A 5703-nucleotide genomic window follows, 5' to 3' on the forward strand; every position below is an offset into this window, starting at 1 on the left:
GGTGGAATTCTTGAGGTGGTGTGTGTGGAATTTGTGGTTCTTGGAAGCATTGGTATTGGTGTAACAACCCTAGTTTTTGAAATTCAAATAATTAGTTATTTGTGATTTATTATATTTGTTGATAACTTTATTTTAAGAAAATTATTTTACTAAAAGTAATTAAATAGAATTTCATGATAATTGAAGTTTAAATTAATTAGAATTTTTATATAATTTTTATTAGATATTTGGTATAATTGAAATTATAATTTTGATAATTGAAAAAAAAATAGAAGAATTGTATAATTTAATTTAAATAAATTCTATTTTGAATGAATTATGTTATTAATTTGAACTCCTAAAAATTATTTTATTATAAATGATTAGATTGATATTTATAAATACTTTAAGTTTAAGTCAATTAATATTTATGTACAATTTTTATTATAATTAATTATTTTATAAATTGAAATTAAAGTTTCGAAGATAGAAAAATAATAGAGATTTGTATGATTTAATCTAGAAAATTGATATTTGAATTTAAATTGTACTTTACAAAATGTAATTAACTTGTTCATTTTATAATTTAAATTAGAAATAATTGATTGAACTTAGCAATATGTTGATAAATAATGTTTCTAAATATTTTTAATAGAGTACATTTGATTTTAAAATTATCCTATCCTCCAATTTTATCAAAATATCTATTCATATATATCCATATTACTTTATAAAATCCCTGATTTCTAACCCTAATTCCCAAATCAAAGTCAGAAACCCTAATTTTCCAAACTGGAAACCCTAAGTTCCTAATCAGAAATCCTAACCTACCCATTTTCTTCTCCCTTCAGCCGCCGAACCCCACCCCCTTCCATCCTAAACACTAACACAAACAAAAGAAAGGAACTCAGAAAAATGGAAAGGGAGAACAAAGGGCTTGGAATCGGAGAAGGGGGAGCCGCACTCTACGCCGTCCAGTTTGCCGCCACCGTCGCATCTTGCCTGTGCCATCACCACCGTTCCATGGAGCCGTCGTCGTTAACCCCTGCGTCGCCGCCGCTGGTGTGGTCGGAGCCACTACCGCTGGAGAGAGAGAAAGCCCGTGCTTGCCGTTGAAGGAGACTCCATCGTCGCACCCAGCCGCTGTCTAGCTCGCCATCACCGGCGTCTCATCGCCGTCACTATGGAGACCAAACGCCGTCGCGCTTCTTGCCACCGCCTTGGAGTCCGTCGTCAGGTCCGAGTCGAAGAAAGGGGGAGGCATAGATTCAACGTCGCGCAGAGAGGGATTTGCTGTTGTTGTTGCGCGCCGTCGTGTGCCGTCGCTGTTGTCCGAGCCATCCCCATCGCCGTGGGTGAAGTCCGCCACCGGCGCCAGTTGAGGTCGCTGCTGTGGAACAGAGATGAGAGAGAGACGTTGAGAGGGAACTGCGAGCTGTGAGCCACTGACCAAGAAGAAGCTTCATTTCCGTCGCTGCACTGGAATCATCGACGCCAATGCCGCACGCCATTGTCACCATTGCCGTCGAAGGAAACCTCGCCGTCACAGTTCAGTTACCATCAAGCCTGAAGGGAAGCCCCACTACTATTGCCCGACAGCAGCTTCCCTTGTGTTCCCAATTCCATTCTTGAAACTGTAACACTCTTGCTCATGCTCTGTTTCCCGAATCTATTTCTCTACCATATTTTGTTTTGATTACAATAGTATATGTTAATGTCTCTGTTTTGTATTATCGTCCTTATCCGGAACCACTGATGTCACCGCTATAGAGATGATTGGGATAGGCGCGATTGTCATTGTTGTTGCTGCCCCAGAAGAAGTGAGGCTACTGCTGCTGCTGTTTGGCTGAAGCTGAGACCTTTCACCATCACTGGAGCTGTCCAGAATCATCATGGTAGCTGCTAAAAGAGCAGAACGGATGTTAGAACTGCCAATGGAGCTGCTGGGTTTAGTGATTTCCGCGAGTTTCGACTTTGAGGTAGGGGATTTAACGTTTTTAATTTAGAATGCCTACAAAGTTATTTGGATAAGTGCAAATGGTTAAGAATTTCTTAATTGATATGAATGATTTGAAATGCATTTGAAATTAGTTAGTTGTTGTGATTATTCTGAGCTGTGATTGAATTTAGATGCTGTTGTGAATAATGATTAATTTAGTATAGTTTATTAAATTGCAATATGCCGAGTTAATTATTGAAAAGCTGTGGTATGGATAACTCATGAATTGAGTTTTGATTATTGCTGTGAATATAATTAGTTTTGTTGTTATGAGAGACTAATTGATAGAAATAAGCTTGGTTTGAGGTTGTGAAATTTGGAGTAAGTTTGATGATGTTTTAGTACTTCAATTGGATTATTGAATTCAGGTTAAGGCTGTGAATGTCTTTGGGCTTTGTTGTGAGTGTTTGAAGTTGTAATTGATATTGTTTTCTCTGATATGGATAGAATTGAGTTGAATTATAACTGTAGTTGGTGATTGATTTGATGATTGTGCGTATTGAATGTTGTAAGGGATAGAATAAATGGTGTTACTTTTCTTGCTGAGCTTGCTGGTGTGAATTGATGAGTTATTGTGTGTTTGAATGATGATGAGTGTATATGGAAAATTATGCTTGGTATAGTGTAGAAAAGAAAAGGTTTGATGATGCTTAAGTACTTGACATCGTGTGAATTATTGATTCTGGGTTCTTGGGCTGTGTTGGCAATGAAGACAATTTTGAATAAGTGGAAAGAGGTTAAACGTGTGATTTTGGAAGGGTTATAAGTTCAAATGTGGTTTTTGATAAGTAAGGTTGTTGAAAATGCTTAAGGCAGAATTTCTGCATACATGACAATAGAAAGAATCAATTTCTGGTAGCATCCCAGGTCATATACTTGAATGAAACTATTTTTGCATGAAACTTTACTGTGTTTTGAGCATCTCATAAAAAATTTAGAATTTATTGATGAGTATTTTGGGAGAAATGAATTTTTGAAGATTGATGGTTTCTGTAGAAAATTCTGTTTCTTTACTGCAGAAGCACCAACTTCCAACTCACTTAACTTTCAATTCTGGTAAGTATTTGAGCTGAAACCACCGGCATTTTCAAGCTTCCTGTGTCCACAATCTTCATTGTAAATTTCATGTCAATATCCTATTTAACCAAGTAGATATGTTGAAAAGAGTATGGATAACTCACTGGATTTTGGAAACCGAATTCTAAAAGGCCTGGCTGTGTTTCTCACTTCATAACTTTTTCATATGACATGGTATTAATCTGGAATTTGATTCAATAAAAAGCTAAAAGAGTCTTGTTTGAGGTCGTGAATATTGAAAGGCATTGGGTGAAAACTGGATCTTTAAGGAATTTATCAAACTTACTACTTGCTGCTGTTTTTCTGCATTTTCTTAGGAAACAATAACAGAATTTTAAGAGAGATGGTACAAGTTTTTATTGTGACCAAATTACCTCAATACCAAGTTTCTTGGAATACTAGTTTATTGAGTTTAATTTTGAAAGAATCCTATGATAAGTGAAAGTTAGTTACGAATTGATGAGGTGAAAGTTGAATTGATGGGTTATATGGGAATTGTGGGTTATGACCGAACTGTTGGCTATTGTAAATTGTGAATTTTTTGACTGATTTGAGAACCTCTTATTTGGTAGTTGTTGAGGAAAGGGGGAGACTTGTTGAGAAAGAGGGAACCCGTAAGGGTGGCTAAGTTCGAGTTTTAGGGGAGGTGCTGGCGAAATTTTATAAAATTTGAGGTTTTATTTGAGAAGTTATTTTAGAAGATTTGGATTTGAAAAATGATTATTTAAGTTTTATTTGATTACTTCTAATGAGAGGTTATGTTTTGAAAGGTGTTTAATGAAATTAAAATAAATGATTTTCTTGAGTCTTTTGATAGAGGACTAAACTGAAAAATAGTTTTAAAGTTGGCTTGACTCAAGGTTGCTAAAGCAGAGATTATGAACTGAATTGATGATTGAGATTTTTGCGAACAAATGCTTGAGAAAGTTAAGAAAGGTTTAAGAAAATATGCTAAGGATTCAAAGGGAAAAGAGAATGGGGAACTGATATATGGATTGTTGAGTTTTAGAAAGGAAAATGAAAAGTGATAAAATACGGAAAAACCCCACGAACTGTTAGTTGTTTAACTACGGGGAAAACCCATGAATTGATAATTGGTAAAATTCGGGAAGTACCCACGAACTGAATGATCATTGATCTCGGGGAAAACCTATAGATTGTTATTTGTTTTATATGTGGGAAAAACCCACGGACTGATAATCATTGATTACGTGAATAACCCATGAATTGTTGTATGTTGATCTCGGGTATAACCCACGAACTGAAGATCGCAATGTTATTGTGTATTGATCTCGGGTATAACCCACGAACTGAAGATCTCTGTTTTGTTTGTGAAATGATCTCGGGGACGCCCACGAACGGAGGATCACTGTTTCCCCTTGTGCGTATATTATGGGGTCGGGCTTTGCGCCGACTGCCGGTAGTCACGAAGGAGTGGTATTCTTACCACCAACACATATGCACTAAGGACACAAAGGGAAGCCATATCTGGGACTTGTTCCTAGGTAATGTCAGGCTGTAGGGTGTAAACCGACACGTGAGCTCATGGCCTGCTTAGGACAGACATGCATCATATTGGTTGTGCATTTACTTTTGGTTGTGTTTGCTTGTATTACTTCTCTGCGATTGTGTTGTTTGTTTTATTGTGATTTGTTTGTCTGTTGAATTGAGTTTCTTACTTGTGCTAGTAGTCTGTGAATATATAGAACTGATTAATAACTGTTTGTTGTGACTGAGAATCAATTGTGACTGAGATTCAATTATGTGGCTGAAAGATATTTAATATGTCAAATTTTGAGATTGAGATCTGTTTTGGGTTTAGGAATCTAAAGAAAGTAACTATTTATCTAAAGTAAGATTAAAAAGTATTTCAATGGGTTGACAAAGAATGTTTATTAAGCAAAGTTAATTATTTGCATGTTAATCATTACTTTTACGTCATTCCCATTCCCTAATGAGAACGTGTGGTTTGTTCTCACCCCAAAATCTTCCACCCTTTCAGTGACACAGGTTTGAAGATTCAGTTTGAAGCTGCAGGCGATTTTAGAATTTACTTACGAGTTAAGTTTATGACTTGAGTTTCTTTCATAGAATTCCCTCGCCCTTACTGCTTAAGGTTTTATTTTATGCAGAGGGATAGGAGTTGTACCTGAATTTTATTTAAATTCTTTTGTATAATATTACTATTATTAATAATTATGTGATTATTATTACTTGGTGATGTTTGCTATATGATTTTAATTAATAAAAACAAAAATTTCTGGTATTTTTACTAAAATTGAATCGCGATATCGAACCAAAGGCTTAATAGTAAATAGTTAATAAGGAAAACAGGTCAGTAACGCCTTACTTTTGGTACGATCATGACGTATTGGAAGTTGGGTCGTTACAATTGGGATGGTGTTGGCTCTAGATGTGATTCATATGGTGGTTGATATGGTGGGTATGGATTATGGTCATATGGAGGTAAATGGTGGTGTAGGCTTGTGAGTAAGGTGGTTCAAAATTATGTTGCGGAGGAGGTTCATATGCATGTGGTGGTTTGGGTTGACAATCACAATAAGGGTCATCACACATATTGGATTGGTATGCATTAGGATCAGGATTATACCCATATGAGTTCGGAGGAAGTTGTTTCCAAGAAGGTT

At 36.0% G+C, this 5703-nt stretch overlaps 1 long non-coding RNA gene across 1 annotated transcript; it reads left to right on the forward strand.

Annotated features, from left to right (window-relative positions):
- Positions 1–720: 720 nt before the first annotated feature.
- On the forward strand, positions 721–5268 carry LOC140178928 (uncharacterized). Its single transcript, XR_011871981.1, has 3 exons — positions 721–1615; positions 1750–1958; positions 5058–5268. It is a non-coding gene; the product is annotated as an uncharacterized lncRNA (long non-coding RNA).
- The last annotated feature ends 435 nt before the right edge of the window (positions 5269–5703 follow it).

Source organism: Arachis hypogaea, chromosome 15 (genome assembly GCF_003086295.3).
Source record: "Arachis hypogaea cultivar Tifrunner chromosome 15, arahy.Tifrunner.gnm2.J5K5, whole genome shotgun sequence".
Lineage (NCBI taxonomy): Eukaryota > Viridiplantae > Streptophyta > Magnoliopsida > Fabales > Fabaceae > Arachis > Arachis hypogaea.